We start from the raw sequence: 11,630 nt of genomic DNA, 5'->3' as shown, positions 1-11,630 counted from the left end.
ATAAGATTCTTGGGCAAACTCCACTTAGACCAGTGGTGGTGAGACTTTTTGATAACATCATAAGCAACCAAAAGGGTTTGGGCTGTTTAGAAGAACATGCAGATGTTCTTCAAGTTCAAGCAAAAATTTATCAAGGGAACTGGTCCGGAAGCAGAAGCTCTATCATCGAGCGTGCCAAGTGTTACGCCTGGCAGTGCAATAGTAGTGAAAGGGTCAGTGGCAGTTGGCAGAGCAGTCAACCCACAACACATGACATGAGCACCACCTCGGTGTCAGACGTGTAGAGGCGACGGACTGTAACCACCCTGGAGCCATCAAGAAGGCACAACTTAAAAGAGTGATCAACTATTGCAGAAAAGAGAGATGGATGAGGAGAGTGTCCTAGCGTGTGCATGTGTAGAATCATGGTTTGTGTACTACAATGTAGCCTTGTAAGCTTGCAATGTTAATTGACTGTCATGTCATGGAGCTTGTAATTTGTCAGAGTCTTACAAATGTCTTATGTCTCACTTTGTAATACTTCTAGAATGGAACAAAAGGCACGCTTGTTATTACTCTTCCTTCTCGTGTCAACAGTTACTCTCTGCAGATAGTGAATGATTATGTTGTAGTTCTGCTATGTGTACATGCTAAGTGAGAGCTGAGTGAGGAAGGGAGTGATGCATATTCACTGCACTCAAGCTTGCCTATGAGAGAGAAGTCCGGAGCATTTCCCACCCAACAACTTTAGAATTGGTGTTTGAACCCTGAACCTCTCTGGTGAGAGTCTTCATGTCTCCCATGGCATTGCCTAACTAGTCTGCCACACCAAAATGCTGTCTTGCCATTCCGCTAATAGGGAAATTAGTGAGAAACACCCATTCTGGTGGTTGAATTATTGGTGCACTAGCAAGCATTTTTTTTAATTTTGGAATGCCCCCTTGCGTTCTTATGACTAGAGGAATTTTGCCCCTTCTTTGTGAGACTATATAGTGGTTGCGCCATGTAAGCAAGGTATCTATGAAATCTGTTGTGCCTTTTTATTTGCCCAAGGAATCTGCTGAGCTCCTTCAAGTTTTGAGGTAGACCCATCTTGACTACCATCTTGACCTTTGTCTAATCAACAACAATTCCATCTTTCGACACTGTGTGCCAAGTAGTGATCCACTCCTAACAATAAATGCCTTGACCTAGACTGTAACCATTCTTAAGAGGCCGTGAAAAGAGCAAGTTTCGGAGCCTCTACCTCTGGTGGAGCCGATATGACCACATTTACTATGAAATGAGAATGCTCAAAATTAAACATTTAGCATAAAATTTAATTTATGCATAAACCTTCATATTCTAATGATAAAATTTTGTCATAGTTTCCCCACATTTACTATGAAATGAGAATGCTTAAAATTACACTTTTAACATAAAAATTAGTTTATGCATAAACCTAAGCATAAACATAAACATTAATTCATCTAAACAACAACATAAATCAAGAAAGGCATGGTTTCAAGAGGAAACCCATAAAATAAAATGCTTCCCAAGCATGAGAGAGGTTGGGAAGAAGATTAACATAAAAAAGAGAGTAAACATCATTGTTTAGGCTTACCCTTGGTGTGCTTGATTCTTTACCTTGCAAAAAGATGTGTAGCCCTCAAGGAAGAGGCTTAGCCACCAAGAGAAGAGGGTAATCTTCAAGAGAAGAAGAGGTTTAGTGAAGCACCAAGGCTTCACAATGGAGAGGCAAGGAAGAGGGATAAAGGAAATACACTAAAATGAAAATTACACTAGCATGGAAATACTCTAAGATGAAAATACAAAGGAATGGGGCTCTATGATGCAGGAGGGAAGGAGGATGCTTCCACCTAGAATGCAACCACCTACACAAGTGCCAGTGTCTGGAAGTGGGGCACTAGAGACCCGGAAGTGGAGAAGGTACAAAGCCCACCTTCAGATGATCTAGAAGAATATGAAGAAGCTGCACAAGTCAAGAGGAGGCCCATACCAATGGCAAAAAAGAATATTCTAGGGATTGGTGGTAAAATTTTTTGATCTAAAGACATCACAGACCTAGGATGCATAGAAGAACATGCGATAAAATTAAAGAAGATGCAGAAGTATGCCGCCTACTTTGATGATGTATGCATCCGGACCGCACTCCCCTAGAAATGGTCATAATACTCAGAAAAATTTATCAAGGGAACTGGTTCCCGGAGTAGAAGCTTGAGCATCGGGTTTGCCAGGTATTGCATCCAGCAACTTAGTGAACAGTAGAAGGCTTAGTGACAGCAGGAGGCACAGTCAACCCACTCCCCACATCATGAGCACCACCTTGGTATCGCACGTGTGAAGGTGGCGGATTGTAACCACTAGAGAGCCATTGCCAAGAATAAGACGTCTTGGCTTAAAAGGGTGACTGATCAAAAACTACTGAGAGAGAGAGACAGTCAAACACAAAGATAGAATGAATGTATGAAGGGTATAGTCATTGTATGCTCTCAACTGGTAGTCTGTGTCATGAAGCTTGTTATAGAGATAGTCCTCAGGAAGTCATAGCTTTGTGTCAGGCAATTTCTCTGTAGTAATAGTTTGCAATGCTTTTGGAAAAGTAGCGATGTTGCCATTCTATTATGTCTCTACATTACTCTCTGCACTGTGTTGAATTAAGCATGCTGTGTCTTTATTTTAATGAACATGCTGTGCATGTGTGAGAGAGTGAGTGAGATGTGCAATGGTGAGTTGCAGAAGAGTGAGAGCTGAGAACGTGTGAGTGAAGGTCTACACAATAGAGTGGTGTTTTGAGTGTCCCCATGACCACTTAAGAGTTGGTGTTTGTAGCCAAAAACTTTGGCGGGTGACTACACGTCTCCCACAGCATTGCCTAACTGGTCTGTCATACCAGACTGCTATCTTGCCATTCTGTTGATGAGAGGGAAATTAGCGAGAAACACTCCCCCACCAACGCGAAAAATCCCAACTGCCTCTCGACAATGATCATGATCAAGATGAGACGGGAGGAGTTGAAGACTGAATCTACCAGACCTGAGAGATCAGGAATGTGTCTAGATTGATGGCGATGCTGGGCATCTTGGCTAGCTTGATGTGGTGGAAGGTCATTGGCCATATTAGCATCTGTGGTATGCAACTCAAACTCGAGGGAGTTGTCCTTCATCCTAGATTCGTTCTTCCATATCACCATCACAAATGTGCCTATCACTGGGTTCAGGAGTCTGGGTAGTAAGGTTGCGGAGGTGGATTCATCTACACGTTGTGAACAGAACTAAGGAGCATCTAACATGGCCCCCATCTCTGGTGGGTAATTGACTCCAATAACATGCTAAGGAGCATCTAAAATTAGGAAGACTCGAAGATTAAGGGTTCGAGTCATCGAATTGGGAATTCGACCCACCGGGCGTGCCAGGTATTGGCCGAAGACGGCTGAAGACGAATAGCTGCCAATTAGCCACAGTCGGATAGTTGCCCACTAGCCCACCAAGTCAAAGCGGCACTTCCAGAATGTCAAAGCCACTTTAACATTAGTTAATAGGTCATTACTTCTGTAAATTAGTTGGCTTAGAGCACGAGGGGTATCTTTGTACCACCCTATGACTTCGAGTAAGCAGTATAAAAGGATGTAATCAAAACTCTGTAAAGGTTGTTGTTGCAAGGCTATTGTTTTTGTATTACCTCTTGGAATAAAAGAAGATCATTTTGTATCATTTCTGTACATTCGTCATGTCTGTTTATCTTCTTGTATATTTGTCTTGTCTAGTACGATTGTTGGTGAATCTGTTTGTTAAGTCTTCAGTATTTCATGCGACAATCAGGATTACCCACACGAGTTGATTGGTCTTAAGCAATTGGTTCTGTCACGCAGTTGCTTGTAGTAGCCGATAGGATGTGTCCACATCATCTTGTGCTTGATCCATATCAGATTGGTGTATGCTGTGCGCATAACTAGAGACAGTCAATAGGTTGCCTAGGATAGCGGTCAGTCCCTGACAACAAATGTAAACACATGTGGTAATCATGACATTTTTAGGTGGCTACCTCGCTTTTAGGGAAATAATCATGGGAAGGAACAAGAGCCTCAAAATTGTAGCCCTAATCAAGAAACCCCACAACAGCCAACCAAACTACCCTCACTCTCGTGAAATTATTCGTGCCTTGCTCTCTCGTTATCTCCTGATCTCTCACTATCTCTTATCGTTCCTCCTTCTTGTTTGCAAACCTCAGTAAGAATTAGCCATGGCTAGCAGCAACACCCCTGCAACACCATGTTGGATCCTATGTTTTAGCACGAGTGGCTACTTGTATGGCTTTGCAGAGCAAAGAACTGGCAAGTCTAACAAGAAAACCTTGAAGAAGAGGTGCAGCAAGAAGATTTGATGAAGAACAACACAGTGAAGATGGAAGGGTGCAAGGCAGTGCCGATAACACTAGGAGATATTGCTAAGGCATTCAACTTTCCCGCTCTCTGAGGGCATCACCAATGCCGATTCTTATGATGTTGACATCAAAGAGGAGCTCTTCAAAGTTGGTGTAAGGAATACTCTATCTCCACCTAATTTGCAAAAGCAATTCAGATTTTATTTTGATATGATGCCAAGAACACCAATATTAGCAAAACCAACTACAGGCTATTAGTAGTAATAGAAAATGGACAGAAGGGGAATTGGGCAGCAATGGTGACTAAGAACGTGCAACAACAAGCTCAGAAGCTTACACTATCAGAAGGTCACACAAAGATAGTAGGTCACTTAAGAGCTTTAGTGCACAGCTAGGTGATTTGGAGAAGGATGACTTAGCACGGAATATGAGAGATTGAAGAAGAAGCAGGAAGAGAAAGTAGCCAAAAAGAGAAGAGGAGGAGTCCAAGAGGCATGTAAGATTCCTCCCTCTAGCTTTTGAGGTGTGTAGATGTAAGAACCTCCCCTTCTGATCTTATAATTATTCCCCTCTCTGAAATAAAAGAAATATCCAGTTTTGCCTTGTTTTTGGCCTAGAGAGAGAAAATGTCTAGAGAGAGGTAATCCAAAATTGAGATATTTTTTGATATAAAAATCCTCCTAGTGTCTAAAATGGTTTCCCCTGAAACAGATATTCAAAAAGAACTTTCCAGTGTGCAATTGGAATAAATTAAAAATAGGTAAAAAGGACCTTAGCCTGAGGTCCAAATTTTCTGAAATTTTTGAATTAAGGTTCCTATGGACCAATAAGATTAATCCAAATGTAGGGAGGAGATAAATTGAAGAATAAAAAGAAAATCCCCCAAAAATGAGTAAATACTCACATAAGATGAAGAGTTGACTAAGGACAAGGTTATTAGTTAAAAAAGAAGAGATATTTAGAAGAAATGATGCATTTTTGACACCTCAGTGTGGGGGAATTCCCCTCATGAAGGAGGCGCCTATTTCACATGTGTGGATGAGTTTTAAACTCACAAATAATGAGATATTTTCATCTCTCCTCTCTTCTGTTTCAACTAGATCTAAAAAGTGAGCTAAACTGACCTAAAAATGATCAAAAAGTGACCAAACTGATCTGGAAAATTCTAGAATCAGTTTGCTTGGTTAGAGGCTCACTTTTTCCTATAAATAGAAGCCTCCTGCCTTGTAAAAGGTTAATAGTGTTTATGCACTGTTACTCTACTCCTCCTTAGAGCCAAAAACATTGAATTCATTGATAATTCACTTGTTTTTGACTATTTCCTCTACAAAGAATTGGTGGCCACTCTTGATCCAAGCAAAAGTAGAACAGTCAATCCCTCAAGCCAAAGGATAGCTCACAAAACTCCATGTAAGTTAGAAATTCTACTTTTTTCTAACTCTATTCTATGGTTTTATGATTTCTTGCTTCTTTTAAATTGAAATTGGATGTTATGCCTTGATGGAAAGGCTTCCCCCTTCTCTTCATTGAATTCAGCCCTTCTTTATCCAAGATGTGTAATCAATTAAATAGAGTTAAACTTTTCGTATTGTTTTCTCTTAAAAAAATGTGAATTGATTAGATTAGAGTGCGAAATTCATCTTGGGGTAAATTCTAAGTAGAATCAGAATGTAAAAATTAAAAAATGGTCAGCCATACAAAGGAGGTTATGGCAAAATTTTCTTAAAATTTGTGGAAATAAGTTTTATCTTTATGTTATTCAACAAGAGTAATCCTCTCCGTTTGTGTATTCTAAAAGTGTTATTTTAATTTCTATGCATAGAAAGATGCATATTGGAAATATTTTTATTGTAAACGCGTTATTTTCATTAGAATTAAATTCTATGTATAGAAAGATGCATATTGGAAATATTTTTATTGTAAAAGTGTTATTTCCATTAGAATTAAATTCTATGCATAGAAAGATGCATATTGGAAATATTTTTATTATAAAAGCGTTATTTTCATTAGAATTACTTTTTATGCATAGAAAGATGCATAAAGGAATTTATTTTTAATTGAAAAGAGTTATTCTCATTAAATTTGATTTTATGCATAGAAAGATGCATAAAAGAATTTATTTTTATTTCAAAAGAGTTATTCTCATTAACTTTGATTTTATGCATAGAAAGATGCATAAAGGAATTTATTTTTAGCTCAAAAGAGTTATTCTCATTAACTTTGATTTTATGCATAGAAAGATGCATAAAGGAATTTATTTTTATTTCAAAAGAGTTATTCTCATTAAAATTGATTTTATGCATAGAAAGATGTATAAGGAAATTTTTTTTATTTCAAAAGAGTTATTCTTATTAAATTTGATTTCATGCATAGAAAGTTGCATAAAGAAATTTATTTTTATTTCAAAAGTGTTATTCTCATCAAATGCATAGAAAGATGCATAAAGAAATTTATTTTTATTTCAAAAGTGTTATTCTCATCAAATGCATAGAAAGATGCATAAAGAAATTTATTTTTATTTCAAAAGTGTTATTCTCATCAAATTTGATTTTATGCATAGAAAGATGCATAAAAGATTTATTTTTATTTCAAAAGTGTTATTCTCATTAAAATTGAATTTATGCATAGAAGGATGCATAAAAGAATTATTTTTATTTCAAAAGTGTTATTCTCATTAAAATTAAATTTATGCATAGAAGGATGTATAAAAGATTTATTTTTATTTCAAAAGTGTTATTCTCATTAAAATTGAATTTATGCATAGAAGGATGCATAAAGGATTTAATTTTATTTCAAAAGTGTTATTTTCCTTAAATTGAATTATGCATTAATAGATGCGTAAAGAACCTTTATATCAAAAATTAGAATCCTCTTAAATTCTATGTTTAAATGCTGTGAATAGAAGTGATGAGAATATGAGGTGAATAGATGTGATGAGATAAGATGTGAATCAGATAGATGATTGGATGGATGGATGTGATGTGAATCAGATAGATGATTGGATGAATGTCATGGACAAGAGAACGGCTAGGGTAGATCAGATAGAAGAACAAGTTCAGCCAACTGTCAGCTCAGGTCTAATAACATAATTAACAAGCTACTGCACAGGACTTACTAAGGCAGTATTAGCAGGACATCATTAGCAGATTGCAAGAGGAAGCAACAACAAGATTGCGGAGGAAAGGGGATGAACTAGAAATGGTGGTATCTGAACTTAGAGCAACAAACTATGAAGTCTAGAGCAAGCTGTATCAGGTGGAACATGCGGCTCAGTTAGCAAGCCAATAAAGCAGCCCACATTGTGGACCATGCAACCCAGATGATCCACAATGTGGAGCTAGTAGTGGTAAAATATCCCAAGGAGTTACTCCTTGCAAAGGGCAAGTTTGCAGATACAAGAGGCCATAGAGGCTAATGAAGAACTCCCTGTAGTCCAAATGCTAATGGAAGTGATGGAGCAATGGAAAGAGAAACTAACAAAGCCACTTAGAAAGCATGTTGGGAGGACAACTTAAAGATGTTGAAAGAGTACATGATACTGCCAACTCCCACATGCAATCTACTTCTCCCATCAATTCCACCCAACAACAAAGATGGAGCTAGAGGGTCAGTGTCCATACATCTAGAACAAAGCTCAGTAGATAGCAACCACCACCACCTCAACAATCGCTAGCATTGGAGAAAATGCACAAACATGCCAACATGTGAGGGAGTTAGAGAAGAAAGTACAAAAGCTGACAGAGTAGCTGAATGAGAAAAAGGAGCTGGAAATGAAGCTCAAACTACTACAAAAACAGCTATCCCCCAAAGTAATTGCATGAGAAGGCTCAGTGGATCAGCAGCTTACTGTTGGACCAACAAAACCAGATAGCAACACTCAAAACATAGCTAGAAAATGAGCAACAAAAAGAAAGCTTGCATTGGCCAAAGGGAAAGAACCAGTAGAGTAGAGCTAGAGCCCATAAAGATAATAACAGTTGGGACTACACATGGCATAGATCAAATGTCACCAGTCCAACTGAAAGAACAAATCATTATCTTAGAGGAGCAAATGATTATACAACAAGATGGGAACAAAGCCAAATAGGTTGCCATGCTAGAGATCGAGGAAGTGTTCAAAAACATAAACAAGGAAATCATGTAGTCTTATGCAAAGCTAGACAAACAAAAAGCCAAGATAATTCAGCTAGGAGAGCAAGTTGCAGACAAGAAAACCTCCACAAAGACAAAGTCCCAATGTAAGCCGGACACAATAGTAGTGTAGGAGGAGACCATCAATGCAAAGAAGCTGTAGTAGCTACGCAGTTTAAAAGAAGAAAACTCTAAGCTAATCTCCCAGTTTGTAGGAAACCCAACAAGAGCTATCAAGGAAGAAGCCAACAAGCAACAATAAAAACCAGAACACCTAATAGAATTAGGGAAGAAGAAAATAGTAGAGTTACACATAGAAATTTAACTAAGCGATACAATGCTGGGAAAAAGAAAATCAAGCAAAATTGGAGTTGCAATACATGCAAACACAGCTCATGCTGTAGAAAAGCAAACAACTGAAGCTACATGAAGAGCTATTTTGATAGTCAATCAGCAGATTAGATCATCAACTCTGCCTCGCTACCACAAACAATCAAGTAAACATTCTTCGTCAGTATAGCTGGTGAATCTACAAGAGGACATAGTAGGCACATGAAAGAGAGCAGTTGAAGGCTAGAGCACAAAATCTAGAGTATTCTACCTACTACTCACTTTCTAAATTCAAACAACAGTATGATGAAGAGGGATGGAACATGCCATTAAACCCCCTCCAAGCTAAATGAATTTTTGAGAAAATATAACCCAGAGGAAAACTTCACATCCCAAACCCTTGGATCTTCATTAGGGGATCCAAAATGATGGTGCACAATTTGCAGGGCAAGACTTGTTCAAAGCTGAACCGGATATCCAAGATGAAGACAAAGATGCATTGCAGCAGCAGCAGCTGGAATGCAACAAGTAGATACAAATATCTACCAAATTATTCTTTCATCCTTTGAATTATCAAGTTGCACATGTAGATGCGTGTTATATGCACATTATGTGTGCATATACTAGGAGGCTAACCCACATTAGGCTTGTGAGCATGGGAGTATGGGAACAAGCTCTAGTGGAGCATGGGTTAGGACTAACCTTAAGGGTTAAGGTTAGGGTCAGGCATCCAAGGGTCACACATGGGAAATGGAAAGTCAAGAGTCACTTGAGGGCCCTCCTATATAATAAAGGCATGGGGCACACTCAAGGGAGGCTTTGGGGCTTGGAGGCTTAGGCTATGGTCTCTTGTGTAAAGGTCCATATCTACTCACCTATCATTTCACACTATAGCTACATGCTATTGGATTGGGTTATACCTCTTGATGGTATGGGATACCAAGGTAGAGGTATGAAGTATTTCATTTATAATTCATGTGTGCATCCCTTGGGCTCGGGGCTAGTTGGGTGGTTGAGTTTATGCTTGATTTATGCATGTTTATGCATAACAATTATCTAGAGAGATCTTAGGGATTTAACAGTGGTATCAGAGCAATCTCTAGTTAATTGATGTTGATTTTTTGAAGTAAATTTTAATATTTACTAATAAAAATATTATTTTGTTGATTTGTGTTGATGATTTTCACGTGGATCGTTGGTATGGCGATTGGAATGCGCCGGCCACTTGCACCAACAATCCCCCCCCACGCGCCCGCATGCACCAAAATCTGAGAGAAAGAGAGAGTATCAACTCTCCTCTCCATCTCCACTCCTTCTCTCCTCCATCTTCTCCACTCAATTCCCCCTTCTTCTCTCTCTGTTAACAGAGAGATTATTAACTTTAATCTTTTGATTAAATTTTTTAATTAAATCTTTACTTAATCATAATTAATATTAATTATGATTAATGTTTAATTTAAAAAAATCCCTTTTAAGAGAAATTCACACGGGCGGAGGAAAATAGACGAGAAAAATCAGATTTGAGAGGCGGAGAGGGTCCCACACACACGAGAGAGCATTTCATGCATCAACATGCTATCCCCTATTGCATTTCAGTAGAAAATTGATAGAAATTTGATCACATACCCATGGAAAAACTCGCAAAAATGTATAAAAAATACATTTTTAACCATAAAAATGCTCTAAAGTTTTTTAAAAAATTAGAAAAAAATTCTTAAAAAATTATAAAAATTTAGAGAATCCATTCTACCAAAAATATCCACAATAAAATATGTGGTATTTTCATAATTTTTTATTAATGCTTATTTTAAACCACAAAAATAGGAAAAAAATAGCATTAAACTTACGAAATTCCCCCGCAACATCGATTCACCCATTGAATAGTAGTAACACGCGTTCCAATCGCCATATTGACGATCCACGTGCAAATCATAAACACAAATCAATAAAATGATATTTTTATTAAATATTAAAATTTACTTCAAAGAAAATGCCAAAAATTGCAATAAGAAAAAATCAACAACAAAATTAACTAGAGATTGCTCTGATACCACTGTTAAATCCCTAAGATCTCTCTGGATAATTGTTATGCATAAACATGCATAAATCAGGCATAAACTCAACTACCCAACTAGCCCCGAGCCCAAGAGATGCACACATGAATTTTAAATGAAATACATCATACCTCTACCTTGATGTCCCATACCATCAAGAGGTATAACTCCAATCCAATAGCATGTAGCTATAGTGTGAAATGGTAGGTGAGTAGATATGGACCTCTACACAAGAGACCATAGCCTAAGCCTCCAAGCCTCCAAGCCTCCCTTGAGTGTGCCCCATGCCCCTATTATATAGGAGGGCCCTTAAGTGACTCTTGACTTTCCATTTCCCATGTGTGACCCTTGGATGCCTGACCCTAACCTTAACCCTTAAGGTTAGTCCTAACCCATGCTCCACTAGAGCTTGTCCCCATGCTCCCATGCTCACAAGCCTAATGTGGGTTAGCCTCCTAGTATATGCACACATAATGTGCATATAACAATGTAGATAGAGTTTTTGATACAATACAAGACCGTGGGGTAATAGGGGAGGCTTAGGATGTGATCCCCAAGTAGCAAAAAGGCACTCACGAAAGAACAAAGGGTGGCTTCAGTTAGACAAAACTAGGCCACCCCCACCCATATTAATCATTCTGATCAACCTCTAAAGCAGTTGTGGCAGAGAGCCACCAAACATGCCAGGTGTTGTTGTGCAACGGAAGCCACAGAATGGTGGGGGGACCTAAAGAGCTGGCCGTCGGGGGATAG

Source organism: Cibotium barometz, chromosome 47, assembly GCF_041138505.1.
Source record: "Cibotium barometz isolate CiBa-2024 chromosome 47, ASM4113850v1, whole genome shotgun sequence".
Lineage (NCBI taxonomy): Eukaryota > Viridiplantae > Streptophyta > Polypodiopsida > Cyatheales > Cibotiaceae > Cibotium > Cibotium barometz.
This window is presented reverse-complemented; position numbering follows the sequence as displayed.